At 52.6% G+C, this 17,042-nt stretch overlaps 1 protein-coding gene across 2 annotated transcripts in view; it reads right to left on the bottom strand.

The window, feature by feature from the left end:
• The window catches only part of PAK4 (p21 (RAC1) activated kinase 4), a 43,031-nt gene extending 31,114 nt beyond the window's left edge, over positions 1-11,917 (bottom strand). For both annotated transcript variants that reach the window (XM_028090733.2, XM_028090734.2), the window contains exon 1: positions 11,771-11,917. The gene's annotated coding sequence lies outside the window, so the exon portion shown is untranslated. The remainder of the gene's footprint in view (positions 1-11,770) is intronic.
• Positions 11,918-17,042: the final 5,125 nt, after the last annotated feature.

The raw sequence follows: 17,042 nt of genomic DNA, 5'->3' as shown, positions 1-17,042 counted from the left end.
CCTGAATCCCCGCTCCCGGCCTTCTCCTTGGAGCGCCAGGCCCAAACCCCTTCTCCTCTTGGGTCCCCTCCAGCTCAAATGCTGGACCACAGGGCCCAGCCCAGGGGTCCCCTTCACTGAGCGCTTATCAGTGGTGGAGTGAGTGACCCTGACAGCCGACAAGGAGCCCGCAGAACTTATCACCTGCTCTGGTGGGCCGGGATGACCTGAGAAGGCTTCCCAGAAGGGGTGACCTTTAGGTCAAGACGCAAAGAACACACGAGAGGAGAGCACTTAACAAAGATCAGGAAGGCTAAAGTGCAAGCAGACAGGGGCAGGGTCTGGTCCAGCAGGGGAGGGACCAGGTTGGGCCCTCTCTCCAGGCAGTAGGGGACGTGGATGGATTTTTTTTTTTTTTAAAGATTTTATTATTTATTTATTTGAGAGAGAGAATGAGAGATAGAGAGCACGAGAGGGAAGAGGGTCAGAGGGAGAAGCAGACTCCCCGCTGAGCAGGGAGCCCGATGCGGGACTCGATCCTGGGACTCCAGGATCATGACCTGAGCCGAAGGCAGTCGCTTAACCAACTGAGCCACCCAGGCGCCCGGATTTCTTTTTTTTTAAGATTTTTTTAAATTTATTTATTCATGAAAGAGAGAGAGAGAGAGAGAGAGAGAGAGAGAGAGAGAGGGGCAGAGGGAGAAGCAGGCTCCCAAGGAGCAGGGAGCCCAATGCGGGACCCGATCCCAGGACCCTGAGACCATGACCTGAGCCGAAGGCAGATGCCCAACCATCTGAGCCACCCAGGCGCCCGACGTGGATGGATTTCAAACAGAGAAGCCCCCCCCCCCCCGCTGACCCCCATGTGCTGACTTCAGCCACACCTGCTGGTCCCCTGCCCCCCCCATCTTCTTTCACGGGGATGGAGAACACCAGCTGGCCACCCAGACAGTGCCAGGGGATCCCCAGATCCTGCCACCCCCGCGGGGTAGGGCCAGGCCCTGGCTCCTTCCTGCCACGCCGTGAGGAGACCCTACCAGAGCTGCTTCCCGCAGCCCTGAGCCTGTTCCCCGATAATTAAACCGTAAGCTGATTAGTCAAGGAAAACCTTTAATTAGCCCTTGAAATCATTCAGGAAAATTACAACCTCCTCTCCGGGCACACTGCCCACCCTCTGCTTAGGGACTAGGAGTGGTGCCAGGGAGGAAGCAGGGTTGGGGGAGGAGGGCAGGGGGCTCCTGGCCCTAATGTGAGCCTTACCCAGCAAAGGCCAAACCTAGGATACAAGGTGCCTCGTGGGAGGGGCAGGCACAGACTCCCCGGGCCACATCACAAACTACCTCAGAATAAATCCACCAAAAAGTGGGCAAGGACGGTGCTGGAAAAGTATGGCACTCTGCTGAGACACATCAGAGAAGACAAATAAATGGAGAGATAGACCACATTCATGGACTGGGAGACTCAATGTCATGCCTGTGTGTGTGATGAGATGCATGTCTAATATTTAAATAGAATTCAAAGAGCCAAGAATGGCCAAGACACTCTTGAAGAGGAACAAGTAGGAGCGCTTGCTCTCCCCAAGATCAAAACTTCTTATCAATGACAGAAATGAGGGCTGGGTGGTAGTATGCAGGAACAGGCATCCAGCAACAGACTCACTCATAGAGACGCATGATTTATGATAAGAGTGACCGTGGAGAAAAGTCAGTCTGTTTTTAGTAAATGGTCCTTGGATGATGGGAGATCCAGGCAAAGAATATGAAACCGGATGCCTACCTCACACCACACACACACACACACACACACACACACACACACACACACACACACTTCCAGGACAAAGAAAGGCGAGAAGCAGAATTCTAAAACTCTAAAGGATATGAGTGATATATTTGACCATATTAAAATTAAGCGCTTATAAAGAAAGCAAAAAGACGAACAGCAGGCCGGGAGAATTATAGCATCTTCGAAACAAAGGCTCTCATCCAGAACCGAGGATTTAACTCGAAGAAGTAACAAATAAAAATGCAGACAGCCAGATGGGAAATAGGCAAGTGACTTGAATGGGCTCTTCACAAGAGAGGAGTACCAGACGTTCCAGGGGACAGGTGAAAAGCTGCTCCACCCAACAGGCCACCAGGGAAATGCAAATCCGCACCTGGAGGAGCTAAGGCCAGATCTGCTCAGCGCCAGTTCCGAAGGATGGGCTAGCACTCACCACGGGTGCCACCCTTCCCCTCCCCGACTGTGAAATGGGCCGAATGGTCATAGCCACCTTCTGGGATCCCTGGAAGGACTGAGCAGACGCAGGGGAGTGCTACGCGGGGCACTGGGCCTGGCAGGGCGCAAACCTTCAATTAGTTTTCCCTATGAATCAGCCTAAGGAATACTCACTCCCCAGACCCAAGGTCATTTCAGGCCTTCCCCTGCCTCAGGGCAGGGATGCCCCAGAAGGCTGAGAGTCCAAGAGACAGACGCTAAATGGGTAGCAACTGGATCTGTTTATCCACCAACCACTGGGTCCCTGGAGGCCACAAAGGGCCAGGCAGTCCAGAGTATATGTAAGAGAAAAATGAAAATAATCACGTTCATATTTATACCCCAGGCACTGGCGTAAGTATGTTAGGAGCAGAGCTTCAGAGATGCCCTAGAACACCTGAGTGGCCTCAATTCTAGAGAAGAAGAACAAGCGAGACGTGGAGAGGCCCCGAGCGGCTGTCTGCGTTCAAATCCAGACCGACCACAGAACCGATAGTGATGAGAGCCACCCTTCGGTTCCTCAGAGGTCCCTGCGCTCTCCCCTCCCCTCCCTCAGCCTACTCCTGCTCGCCCTTCCAGTGGCATTCCCTCCTCACTGGGGGCAGATCCCCCACCATGCACGGCGGCAGGGTGTACTCAGGGCTTATCATTCCTTCCACCCCCCACATTCGGTCCGCCAGCGTTTACTGAGCCACCCCGGCACATACACATCAAGCTGAGGTTACAACAAGGAACACAGTAAGGGTCCCCCGCTACCACCCCCCAACCCATGAAGCCAAGTTATGAGGAGGAAGGAGCACAAGAAGCCAACTGACCCACAAATCACAGAGTCATGTAAGTAGTAATGATGGGTGCCACAAAGAAACTCAAGCCCAGGAAGGTGGTAGAGGGAAAGAGTGGCAGGTCCCAGACGAAGCGTGTGAACCAAAGGCCCTGAGGCAGGACCCGGCCTGGAATGTTCCAGGAACAGCATGGCAGGAGAGGAGTGGAAGCTCGCAGGAAAGCTGGGCCAGGATCTCATGATCCCCCCCTCCCAGAGTTGAAGCCACAGGAGGGTCCCCAGCAGGGCGGTGATGCGATCTGACCCCAGCTCCCTCTAGCTTCATGTGAGGACAGACTGCGGGGGGAGGGGGAGGGGGGGAGGCAACGGGGAAGTGGGGAGTGGGGAGGCGGTGGGAGACGAGGGTGGCTTAAGTAGGGGCTGCCACGGAAGAAGAGTGAAAGGTGCCAGGTTCTGCTCTGCAGGTAGAGCAGGTGGTTTTCCTGCCATCCTGTGAAGGAGGGGGATGGGAGGAGTCAGGATGCCCTCAGACTCCTGGCCCGAGATCGATCAGTCGATCGAGAGGATGGATGAGGCGCCTGTTAATGAGACAGGGTCATGGCAGGGGGCCGGGGTGGGGGGGGAGATGGGGGCTTGGGAGTCCAGCTTATTTTACCTGTCTGCGTGTGGATCTGGGATCAGGGTCTGGGTCTCCTGCCTGACGGAGCTCACAAGGGGCCGCCTGTGGGGCCGGGGCTAGCTTCCCTGGAGAATTCCCTGGAGAAATGTGTGCAGGCCCGCCAGCACGCCCGGGGCAGACGTGTTCAAAGGCACTGACACCCGCACAGCAGGAGACAAGAGAGATCAGCTCTGGGTTGTTCTCACACTAGAAGAGGACACAGCAACGAGGGGGGGACGAACTATGGACATGCTCAGCCACGTGGCCGGACCCCACGGACCAGGGATGAAAGAAGCCGGCTGCTAACAAGACCTGCGGGGGGACTCCATTTCTGTGAAGTTCAAAAGCACGCAAGGTGGCACTCTATAATTCAGGGATGCACGCCTGGCAGGGACTCTCCAGAAAGGCAGGGACACGGTGACCCCCAAGGTCAGGGGAGTGATCGCTACCGGGGTCGTGATGGTGACGGGGGCGCTCCTAGGGTGCGGTGTTCCGTCTTCCCCCAAGTGTGCAGAGGTGTTTGTTCATCTCATAATGATGTTAAGCTGACACGTGCACTTAGGCCCATTTCCAGAGGCACGTTACGCTTTGCAATCACTAAAGGTTTAAAAGTAGAAGAATTATAAATGTACGTAACTATATATACACAGCACGGCATCTCAGAGTCAGATCATCTGGGGCCAGGCTGCTGTGGAAGATTCGGGGGAAGGCCCCCGTGGGCAGCAGAGGAGGGGTCCCCAGGGAGAGAGGAGGCAGAAGTGCCTGGGGGGTCCTCACCTGAGGGAGTTATGCTGAAGAGCCCTGCCTTCCGGCCATGTCCTACTTTCTCCCCATCCTTCACATGGACCGTGGAGGGGAAGGGAGGGGAGGGCAGGAGGGGAGCAGGAGGAGGGCGGGAGGAGTCCCAGGATAGCAGGCCGCTTCCCGTTGTGTGGGAGTGGCTGGAACCAGCCTGGGGAAGCCAGGCCCAACGGCAGCACAATGGCGCTTTGCTTTATCGGGAGTTTCCAGGGCCAGGCCGGGCACCTGGGGGTGGAAGCGGGGAGGGCCTGGGAGGGAGCGCGCTGTCTGGGGACCCCCCCCGGCGCCCCCACCTGTCAGGCTGCTCCCCTCCAAAGCCCGGAAGGAAGACACAATGGGGGGGGGGCCTTCTAAACCCTCAGGCTTAGTTTGGGGGTGGCAGAGGGAGTGACCCCAGGCAAGTCTCCCAGGTTCGCAATCTCCTCCCCTATGAAAGAGGAATCATAGTTAACACCTACATCTTGGGGTGCTGGGGGCGTCCAATAAGTTAGCTCACAGGAAGCACTAGAACAAGGCCTGTTAATAGTAATGATACAGAACGAGGCTAAGAGTAGTGACAGGAGCAGCTAACAGTCTTCGAGCACTTACTATACCTTTTGCTTGACGATGATGCATTTATAGCCTCAGAACAACCCTGAGGAGGCACCGGTATCATCTCCATTATGGAGATAAAGACACCAAAGCACAGAGCAGTTAAGGGACTTGTCTGGGACCCCACACAGCTAGTAGTGGCGCGGCTGGCTCCAGAGCCCAAGCCCTCCGCCTCTATGGTGTCACACAAGTTAGGGACTCCAGATTGGAGCCAGGCAGGCCTGGGTTCCAGGCCTGGATCTGCCCCTTATTTGCTGACGGATTGCCAGCCCATGCCTCGGTTTCTCCTTCTCAGGGAAAGTAAAAAATACGACAGAGAGACAGCTCCTGGGAAAGGAAGCCCAGGTGGCTTTCAACAAACACAAAGATGCTCCACTTCACTCACTTTAAAATCAGAACCATGGCGACAGAACCACGGCGAGAACCTTACCTGACTGGCAAAGGCCAAGGCGTCAGCTACCACCCCAAGCACGGGGCCAGCATGTGAGGAAGCCCCGGCGGCCATCAGACGTCGGGGCTGGGGCGCAAACAGGCTCATGCTCTCGGGCAGGCCTGAACGCTGCTAGCCGAGCTACTGGGGTGCACATCTCAGACCCCCGAGCCCACGTCCAGAGCTGAGCCCAGAGCTGCGCTCCCATGCGCGTGCGGCCCTGTTCTGAGGAGGGACAGACCTGAAGGGCCTGAAGAGCCATCAGCGAGAACACACGTGTGTCAGGGAGTGGCACACGCCACAGAAAGCACAAGGAAGCATTTCCGGGTCCAGACACGGAACTGAAGAGTGAAACCTGCAAGGCCGCTTCCCGTTGTGTGGGAGTGGGAACGCACGGCTAAGAATGCAAACGGGGGACGCTGGCTCCATCTGGGTAGAAACAAAAGGGGGCAGAACACACGCAGGGACACATATCCTAAGACAGAAGAGACGCTGGGAACAATGGCTGTCTCGGGGAAGGGGATGGGCAGCCAGGCTGGGAAAGGGAAAGGGATTCCCTCGTGGCTGTATACCCTTCTGTGCTGTGCGCAATTATTATTTAGGGGAATAGGTGACGCATGCGCACGGAGCAAAAAAATGTGCCTTCTTGAAATGAAAATGCTGGAAAAGAGAAATGAGGTTAATGACACCTCCTGCTCAGGGTCTCTGGACAGAGCCACTGTGCTGATGCTCATCCAGCACACATCTGGCGCCTGGCGGGCCGCGAGCTGCGGGTGAGTCCAGTATCACTAGAGGCTGGGAGCCGGTGAAGGGGAGGCTGCAGCCCAGCGGGGACAGGGCACGAGGAAGGAAACGGAAATTGTTAAAATTGTTGAATTATAAATTGTTACAAGCTTATTGTGTGCCAGGCCACTCGGGGAGCTCTTCACCGCATGATCTACGATCCTCCCAACAGCCCATTTAACAGGTGAGAAATGTGAGGCCCACAGAGGCTCCAGCTCTTCCCCAGGGGCCCCAGCTAGGGGGTCGGGGACCAGTGTGGACTGCATGGCCCCCGCAGAGAAGTCGCCATTGCCCCTGAGGATGGCGGAAGCACCCGGAGAAAGGCAGGGCAGGACCAGAGGGCCCCGGGACACAGGCTGCCGTGAGTGGTAGCTTCTGTCGCATCTGCTGTCACCAGCTCCCCTGGGACCTGGGAAAGCTCCCGTCTGACCCTCCTTGCCCCCCGCCCCCCGGCCCCCGACACCTTCCTGTGGGCCCAGGCATCTGGCAGAAAACAAGCCCCAGCCCCGGAAAGGGTGGCGGGGGCGGGAAGGGTCCCATTTCCCTGGCCGCGACTTGGAAGGAGGCTGCTTCCTGCTGGCAGCAACTGTGGCGGCCTGGCTCGGGTGATGGGTTAAACAGCTGCTGGGGACACCCCGACCGGCGTCTGGCCAGGAAGTCTGGTTTACTGCGGGCCAGCAGGACAAGGAGGGGTGAGGCTGTGGAGAAGAAAGAGAAGGGGTTGGGGGGGCCCCTGAGGGAGGTAGGGACCCAGTGCCCAGAAACACCCCAGGTTGAACTGACCTCCAAGGAGCTTCCATCTAAAGAGGAGCCGGGGTAAGAACCAACTGGCCAGGAAGTGGCCTTGTCTTATCCAAACCACTTCCAAATCACCGGAGGGCAGCCACTGCAGGTGGTGACTCTATAGCCCGAAGGCCTGGAGTTCAAGTCCTACCTCTGCCACTCACCTGCTGTGTAACCTTAGGCACGTCACGTACCTCTGTGGGACTCAGTTTTCTCACCTCTGAAATGGGGATAACAACAGTACCTACCTACCAGTAGGCTGTTGTGGAGATCAAATGGGTTAATATGGGTAAAGTAAGGGCGCCTGGGTGGTGCATTCGGTTAAGTGTCCCACTCTTGATTTCGGCTCAGGTCAAGATCTTGGGGTCGTGACACTGAGTCTCATATTGGGCGTGGGGCCTGCTTAAGATTCTCTCTCTCCCTCTCCCTCTGGCCCTCACCCCCATGTACGCACAGGCTCTCTCTCAAATAAAAATAAAATCTTTAAAAAATATATATGGGTAAAGTCCTCACAATCTTGGCAGCACACAGATTCCCTCCTCCATCGCTGCCCCCCCCCATCCTACCCACCCTCATCTCCTGCTTGGACCCTTATAGCAGGCTCCCTGTGGGTCTCCCTGCTGCTGCACCCCAGGATCCACTCCCCACAGGGCAACATGAGTAATCCTTACTAAAGGAAAATGATGTTGCTTAAAGCCTTCCAGTGAGTCCGCATCACACACTGAATGCAATCCACGCTCCTTACCCCCACCTGTCAGCCTCTGGTACATCTGCCACACCTTCCCCACCTTCCTGATCTCACTGCCTCCTCTGCCACATGGGCCTCCCTGATGGTACCTGACCATCCCAAGCTCATTCGGACCTCAGGACCCTTGCACTTCCTGTACCCGCTACCCGCTCTATTCTTTCCACCTCCTTTCTTAGGCCTGGCTCGCTCTTTCTCATCGGTCAGATGTCTCCTCCTCCAGAAAGTCCTCACTGACTTCCCAGGCTGGTCAGGGGCCTCCTTCGGATTCCTACAGTCCCTGTGCCCCCCGTAACCTAGCCCTGATGCTGCTCTAAGTGCTACCTCACCCCAGCGCTGACACTCTGGGCTGTCACTGTCTCGGGATGGGTCTGTCTTCCTTTGTATACTAAAATCCATGCAGGCAGGGCTAGGGCTGTGTGGGTCGCCAGCGGGACCAGTGGTCACACACAGAGTGTAACAAGGCTCTGTCCCTCCCTTTCCACACTTCACTTCCTTCCTGCCCCCTTCCTGAAGAGGTTCAAGTCAGTATGGTCTCCTTTCCCACTGTCAGCCCTGAGAGATGCCTCCCAAGGACAGCTGGATCAAAGCTGTGGTCACTGTCCTGGATGTCCCAGAGGGCAAAAGCCTAGGTGTGGGGGCTCGGTGGGTGTCAGGTCCCCGCTAGGCCCATATCATGTGAACCATCTCCCCAGCTGTTCCCAGTCAGCCCAGAGGGCCATAAACCCACCATCTCATGGCTGAGTAAAGCACTTCAGCAAGGGCCACAAACTTGCCAGAAAGCAGGACATGGAGTGAAGGGAACCCTGAAGCCCTGTGGGAAAGCAGACTGGTACAACTGCTTAAGAAAACAATTTGGAAGGCCCAGCATGTCCAGGGTGAGCCACAAGCCCAAGAGAGACTCTGGCCAGAGTATACAAGGAAACGCATTCTAGAATGTTCGATTTGGCGTTGTCACTGTCCCAGTGGGAAAGCACCCCAATGTCCACCAACAGGTGAACAGGTGACTCCTATGTGGCACAATCACAAGAATAAACACTCACAGCAGAGACGACGAATCCTAGAGTCACATACACGTCCTTGCAGAGAGAAACGCAAACTCGAGTGCTGAGCAGAAAAGAGCAGGTTGTTCACCGGGATGTCACTTACATCAGCCATCAAACTGTAAAACAGTGGTGGCCCACCCCGGCTGGCCACTGGAACCACACACTGAGGCCCGCCCCACCCCCAACCAAATGAATCCAAGCCAGACTCTCCCAGGCTGGCTTGGGCCACGGCAGTTTTGAAAGCTCTCCGGGTGACTGCAGCGAGGAGCCAGGATCAAGAGCTGCAGCTCTATCATCTGTGATACATTCAAGGGTAGTAACAGTAGGAAGACCTGCAGAGAGACACTAAACACCAAATCCGGTGCTGGGGCAAGGAGCTGGAAGAGAGGCTGGGGGGGGAGGGGGGCACTGGACACCATCCACTCTGCGAGTCCCGTCCCAGGCCAGATGCTGGAGGCGTGGGGGTTCTGTTAATTGAAGACTTTACTTTTCCCCCTAATCTAAAATGTATCCTCAGGAACAAAACTGGCAAGTTAAGAAATCACTTGCCCAAGGTCCCACAGCTGGGGACAGGGTAGGGACCTGAATTCAGGTCTCCGATGCCAAAGCCCTAGCCCTCCTTACCTGCGCCAAGCTGGGGATGCTGAGCGAGCTGGCACCACGAGCACAGGACTGCCTGGCAGTGTGCCCGCCCGGTGACCCTGCCAGAGCTGGAAGGGGGTGGCGCGGCTGCCTGAAAGAACCAGGAGGCAGGTGGAGAGGGGCCCTCCTCCATCTCTGAGGTCCTCCCCAGGTGGTGGCGGCAGCAGGACTAATGCCAACACAGCACGGAGCCAGGGCCGGGGCCACGTGCTTTCCGCTCTGCACCCTCCCGGCCATGCCATGAGGTGGTCACTATCATTTCCATTTTGCAGAGAAAGAAACGGAGCCCCAGGAAGTTAAGTGACTCACCCACGGTCACACAGCCCGTGAGTGATGGAGCTGGGTCTGCGCCAGTCCCCAGTGCTGCTCCGCAGCCCCTGATCCACTGCTCCCCCACTCCCAGGCTGGGCATCCTAGGGGTCCAGATGCAGCTGTGTATTGCTGGCTGGGGGTCTGGTTCCAGTCTGCTCCCACCAAGGGACACCGAGAGGCCCTGGAGGCCCGGGGGTTCTGCGTCTTGTCGGCTGGGGCAGTCCCAGCACTGAGCACAGTGTCCAACATTCAGCCACCAACCACCAAGCACCCTCCACTGGCCACACAGTGCTTCAGGGGGGATTCAGGGAAGGAACAACATGGAGAAATTCCATGCCATGTGGGGCCCACATTCTTTGGCGGGGGGACAGACAACACAGGGTGCCCTGACAAACAAGATAAGCACAGAGCAAAGGCCTGGGGAGAAAACCGGATAGGGAGATAAAGAGTGTGTGAGGGACAGTGAGAGGCAGGTGGTGCTGTTAGGGCTGCACGTGGGTGACTGTAAGGGGGGGAGGGGCAGGGAAAGGATTCCAGGCAGAGGGAACAGGAAGGTCAAAGACCTGGAGGGTGGCATATGCCTACAGAGTTGAAGAACAGCAAACAGGCCGGTGGGGCTGGGGCTTGAGAAGGGACGGGGAGAGCCATAGGAAATGAGGTGGGAGCGATCTGGGACCACCATGAGAGCTCGGGGTTTTAAGTACAGAGAACACTAGGCTTTGTAGTGGATCCCACTCAGGGACACCCTCCCCAGTCAGAAAACCATCAGACTCACTTGGACTCTGGGCCACCCACAAACACCCCACTCCCGTAGATCCATGAGAACTTCTCTTCCCAGATCACACCCTTCCAGGGAGCCCAGAGACAATCCATTCCAGTCCAGGGAGTGGCTCCGCCTTGCCCAGCCCCCTGCTTCCAGGAACAATCTTCAACAATCTACAATGTAACAACTGGGGGGCAAGAGCTCTGGAATCAGTCAGACCCAGCTTGGAAACTGCCTCTGTTACTCAGCAGATGCTACCTGAGCCTCAGTCTTCCTGTCTGTAAAGTGGGTCTACTCAGTACCCACTTCACAAGCTTATGGTATAATGAAACAAGACCGCTGAGCACAGTGTTAGCCCTCATTAAATATTAGCCAAAACTGTGATTATTTGAGAGGCAATAGAGCATAGTACGTCTCTAGGCACAGAACTCGAGTCTGAATCCCAACCCCACAACTTAGTCATTAGATGATCCTGGGCAGATCACCTGGGCTCTTAATAACAGTGCCAACCCCATAAGGTTGTAGAGAGCATTAAATATACGGAAAGCATCTAAACGACCTGGCACATAGTGATTTATGAGTGTTTGGATTATTTTCACTATTTGTGGGAGGAGGCTCCCCTTTACCTGGCCAGGAAGCACCTCTGATCTCTCACTTGGGCATCCCTCTCGTCCTCCCCAGCAATGTCTCCCACTAGGGTTTTAACTACTGACCCTCAGGTACATCATCTGTCGGATTCTGACCTTTGCCCCCTTTGGCCACGCCCCACATTTGATCCCTTAAAAAGGTGCCCCCCAACCTAAATCTCATGCATCTGATCGGCTGGTTGCTCCTGTAAACCTCCAAACCACCGCCCCGCGCCCATGGTTGTGATTTCCGACTCTGGTAAGCGCACCCTCCCTTCAAATGATTAAGTTTGACCCCCATTTTTTGACACTCGCCCCGACCCCCTCGAACGGGCCCCACTTCAAATTTCGAACTTTGTGGTCCTCTTCGCCACGCCCCCTTCGCTAGTTTGACCTCTGACCTCCTCTACACCACCCTCCCCAGCAGCACTGACTCCCGACCTCTCCGAGGCGACCCTTCCCTCCTCGAGTGAACTTTGACCCCAACGGCCCCGCCCCCTACTTGCGTAAAAGCTCTCCCACCGCCGTCGCTCGGCCCACCCCAATCCCCTGGCCTGACCGCTGATCCTACCGGCTCGGCGCTGCAGTCGCTCGCGGCCTAGCTGCTCGATCCGGAATTCTGGACCCTCACACAGCCCTCAGCTCTCTTGCGCCGCCGCCACCGCGGCCACTGCCGCCGCCATGTTAAATCCCCAACGAACATCCGGGGCTTTCCCCCTCGCCGCCCACCAGTCCCCATAGCAACGGGGCTGACCGGGCAGGGGGCAGGGCCCGCTCAGGGGCGGAGCTGGGCCATTGGCCGAGCCCGCTCCAGCCTCTGATTGGTGCAGATTGTCCAATTGGAGACCTTCGGGCAGAAAATGCCAAGCGGGGATTGGAAAATTTGGAAAGGGTGCGGGGAAGCTGGCTCCCCGCCCAATCGGGTTCTTAAAGGGGAAAGGACTATACGCGTGTAAAGGTCGCACCTTACACCAAAACACGCTTACGTGCCACACACCTGGCCAAATGCTTTCCTTGCATTGTCTCACTAAATACTCACTAAAACCCCATCGTATTATTAATACCCATTTTACAGATAAAGAAACTGAGGCTCAAAGGGGTGAACTAGCTGCCTCAGAATTACAGGAAGTAGATAATGAGTTTTGAGTCTGTCTGAGTCCAGGAACTTGACCTGCAACCAAGACACTATTTGATCTTAATCTTTCCTGTAAGTTTTTAAAAAGTAATTAATTCATCAAAAAAGAAAAAAAAAAAAAGGAAAATACCCGAAAACAACAACAACAAAATCCATAAGCGAAACCCGGACATCCTCTCCTGTGATTTCACTCGCTGGGCCCCAGCTACCTTGCTCTTCCAGAAAAATATCCGGAACTCCTCATCCTTAAGGTCTTTTCATTGGCTTTTCCTTCTGTTTGGGATAGACTCTTCCCCCAGGTATCAGCAGGGCTCCCTTCCTCGCCTCTTGCAGGGTTTTACTCAAGTATCACCTTATCAGTGAGCTTATTCCTTCCCGCCCTAACTAAAGCAGCCAACATCCATCTTGCATGCTACTAAGCCCCTCCCCTTATCTGCTTTTTCCTATTTTCCTGCTCTAATCACCTTCTAACAAACTAGATGATTAGCTAATTGTAGTTAGCTTTTCGGTTGTTTACTGAAATGTCAACTCCATGAGAGCAAGGACTTTTATCTGTTTTGTTCACTGTGCATGCCCAGTGCCCTTGCACTATTGGCATGTGGATGCTCAATAAACATTTGTTGAATGGATGGTTGGATGAGTCCTAATTTCACCCCCTCAGAGATACTCTTAAATGCTAAGTGCATCCCTCTCCATCTCCCTGCCCCAGCACAGTGTCTAACACATAGTAGCCATGGGGGAACCAATGAATGAATGATTGCGTGATGAGTCATTTTCTTTTTCCTCTACATTTACCTACCTCTTCTGTTTTTAACAGAATCAGAGGCACACATTTATAAAGAATTTTATATGTTTCTAAAAACAAGTTTGGAAATATCACCAGTATCATTCCACATCATTTTCTTCCAGAACATTAGTTTTAATGGTTGCATGGATGCCATTCTATCAATGAACTCTAGTTTGTTTAACCACCCTTTCTTGTTGAACATCTAAGCTGTGATAAATATTTTGCTATTATAAATAATACCTCCCCCCATACAAATTCAAGCAGTTAAATATTTGTGCACATCTCTAATCATTTCCTTTAAATAGATTGCCACAAATGGAACTGCTGGGTCAAAGGAAATGTACAACTTTAAGATTTAATAATAGTAACAGTTTCCATGCATGGAGCTAAGCTGTGTAATTTTAACAACAGGGCCTATGATTATTCCGGCTTCGGAGAGGAAGCAGAAGCTTGGAGAAGTAACTTTATTTGCTCAAAGTCGCACAAGCTAATGGGGCAGAGCCAGGGCTCATCCCCGGTTTTGACACACAGGCAAGGCTCGCTAACTGCCCTCTGCTGCCTCCCCGCGGCCTGGGACACACATTACCAAATTGTGCTGCAAGGATCCAATTCACACTCCCACCAGTGTTCAAAGGGAACATGCAATTTAAAGTATCATCGCCAGCATTAAACGTTCTTGTTGTTTTGGTTTTTGTGCCCTTTTGAAATCTGTATGCCTCACAGAGTCTCCATTTTTTTTAAAAAAGCAAGTCTAGTAGCTGAGATGACAGCACTTTATCCAGGTCGCAGTGATGGGAGGGCCAGGTGCAGCCTCTACCTCTTTAATGCTCCGCACAAATTGCAGGGTATTAGGCTCTAGAAGCCACCTTTGGGGAAGCCTCCTTGAAACTTAGTTGGGGATCTCAGTCAGAGATCAGACCTGGAACAAGCCCAGAGGTAGATCTGCTCCAAGGGCTTCCTCAGGATGGGCAATTAGGCCCTCCCACTTCAGGGCTCTGAGAGAGAAAATCAACCCCAAAAGAGCCTCCTACGGGGGGCTTCCTGGAGGAGGTGGTAAGGAGGCAGCCTCCAACAGATGGAAACAGGTGAGGAGGGTGAGGAGGATTTGGCCTCATAAAAATGATAAATTTCAGTACATCAAGGGAAAAGACAAGCAGCAATATATAGATGGCAGGCAATGCTTTGTGTCCTTCATATGCAAAGAGCTTTTACAAATCAATAAGAAAGGTGAACATACAACAGAAAAACAGGCAAAGGACATGAACAAAAATTTAAAGTACAGACAATGGATAAGAAAGAAATGGAATCCCCAAATAAGAAATTAATGAAGTTGATATTAAATTATTAAACAGATCCTTTTTATTTTTTTGGTCTCTCAGAAAAAAATATATTTTTAAAGATTTTTATTTATTTGAGAGAGAGAGCATGAGCAGGAGAGGCAGAGGGAGAGGGAGAGAGAATCTAAAGCAGACTCCAAGCTGAACACAGAGTCCCATGTGGGGCTGGATCTCACAAACCTGAGATCACGACCTGAGCCAAAACCAAGAGTTGGATGCTTAACCAAGTGTGCCAGGTGCCCCAGAAAGATATTTTTTTTATATAATAATCAGTACTGATGAGAATATAAGATAATAGCCACTCTCATAACCCACCTGTAGGACTATGATCTGGGGCCGACTTTTGGTGATATCCATCAAGGGACTTAACAATGCTGTCAACCCTTGGATGCAGCAATTCCACTTCTAGGAATTGTTCTTTTATTTTTTAAGATTTTTTTAAAGATTTTATTTATTTGAGCGAGAGAGAATGAGAGATAGAGAGCACGAGAGGGAAGAGGGTCAGAGGGAGAAGGAGACTCCCCGCTGAGCAGGGAGCCCGATGTGGGACTCGATCCCGGGACTCCAGGATCATGACCTGAGCCGAAGGCAGTCGCTTAACCAACTGAGCCACCTAGGCACCCAATTTTTTAAGATTTTTAAAAAGAGATTTTATTTATTTTTTTTTTTAAGATTTTATTTACTTATTTGTCGGAGTGGGAGAACACGCACAAGCAAGGGAGCGGCCGTTGGAAGGAGAAGCAGGCTCCACGCTGAGCAGGGAGCCGATGCAGGACTGGATCCCAGGATTCTGGGATCACGACCTGAGCCAAAGGTGGACACTTAACCTACTGAGCCACGAGGCATCCTTATTTATCTATTTCACAGAGAGAGAGAGAGAGAGAGAGAGCGAGCGAGAGAGAGCACGCACAAGCAGGGAGAACGGCAGGCAGAGGGAGAGGGAAAAGCAGTCTCCCTGCTGGATCCCAGGACATGGGGCTCGATCCCAGGACCCCAGGATCACGACCCGAACCAAAGGCAGATGATTAACCGACTGAGCCACCCAGGCTCCCCTTTTTTAAGATTTGTACTTATTTATTTGAGAGTGAGAGAGAGCACAAGCAGGGGAGGGGCAGAGGGAGAGGGACAAGCGGACTCCCCGCTGAGCGCAGAGCCCTTCACGGGGCTCTGACCTGAGCTGAAGTCAGGTGCTTAACTGACTGAGCCACCCAGTCACCCCTAGGAATTGTTCTTAAAGGGAAAAAAAGACGTAGACAAAAGTGTATATGTGAGTGTATAGGTGAACAACACGGGTTTGAACTGCATTATTCCACTAGTAAGCAGATTTTTTTCAATAAATTCAGTACAGTATAGTACCATAAATGTGTTTTCTCTTCTTCATGATTTTCTCTCTCTTTTTTTAAGATTTTATTTATTTATTTATTTACTTATTTATTTAAGATAGAGCGAGAGTGAGAGAGAGAGCCTAAGCAGGGGGAGCCACGGGCAGAGGGAAAAGCAGAAGCAGACACTCCAGGAGCCGGGAGCCCGATGCGGGGCCCGATCCCAGGACTCCAAGATCATGACCTGAGCCGAAGGCAGACGCTCAACTGACTGAGCCACCTAGGCGCCCCTCCATGATTTTCTTAATAACATCTTCTTTTCTCCAGCTTACTTTATTGTAAGAATACAGTATTTAATACATATAACATATAAAATATGCATTAATTGACTGTTTATGTTATCGGTTAGACTTCTGGTCACACAAGGCTATTAGTAGTTAAGTTTTGGGGGAGTCAAAAGTTATACTTGAGTTTTTGACTGTGCGGGGGTGGGCACCCCTGACTCCCACATTGTTCAAGGGTCGACTGTGTTCATTCTTAGTGTTATTTCAGTAAGATTTTTAAAAATCACCATTGTTTTACTATTTTTTCCATTACTACCCCATTTACTATTGTTACCATTGTTATACTACCTCATTGTTTTTTAATTATTGATGTATCACACCATAGTTCACGATTTCCCTATTGTTGCATGTTTAGATTGCTTCCAATTTCTTTTTCCCTGCTTGCTACACCAGACTCCCTCTAAACACTTTACCAATGTGATCTTTTCTAATCCTCGCCACTTCTCTGTAAGATGGGATCCTTAGCCCCATTTCACAGATGAGGAAACTGAGGCATGGGAGGAGGGTGGGAAGTGAAACAAAGTCCCACCACTTGTAAGCAGCTTTGCTGGAATTTTAACTGGGAGTTCTGACTTCAAAGCTGATGCTCTTAAAGACTGCTCCAATTCAGGAGGGCCTGGGGGGCCCAGTCAGTTGAGCATTCGACTCTTGGTTTCGGCTCAGGTCATGATCTTGGGGTTGTGAGATTGAGCCCCGCGTCAGGCTCACTGCTCAGTGGGGAGTCTGCTTGAAATTCTTTCTCTCCCTTTGCCTCTGCCCTCCCCCCACTCTCTCTCTTTCTCCAAAATAAATAAATAAATCTTAAAAAAAAAAAAAGAAAGAGAAAGAGACTGCTCAGATTCATCGAATAAATATATTGGTTGAATGCCATCTGTGTGCTAAGCATGTTGATAATGACAACTGCAAACATTTATTGAG

This window comes from Eumetopias jubatus, unplaced genomic scaffold (assembly GCF_037043125.1).
Source record: "Eumetopias jubatus isolate StellerSeaLion01/CBP00866 unplaced genomic scaffold, mEumJub1_p1.0 scaffold_10, whole genome shotgun sequence".
NCBI classification, from domain to species: Eukaryota; Metazoa; Chordata; class Mammalia; order Carnivora; family Otariidae; genus Eumetopias; species Eumetopias jubatus.
The sequence above is the reverse complement of the archived record's forward strand: the minus strand, read 5'-3'. Positions and strand labels throughout refer to the sequence as shown.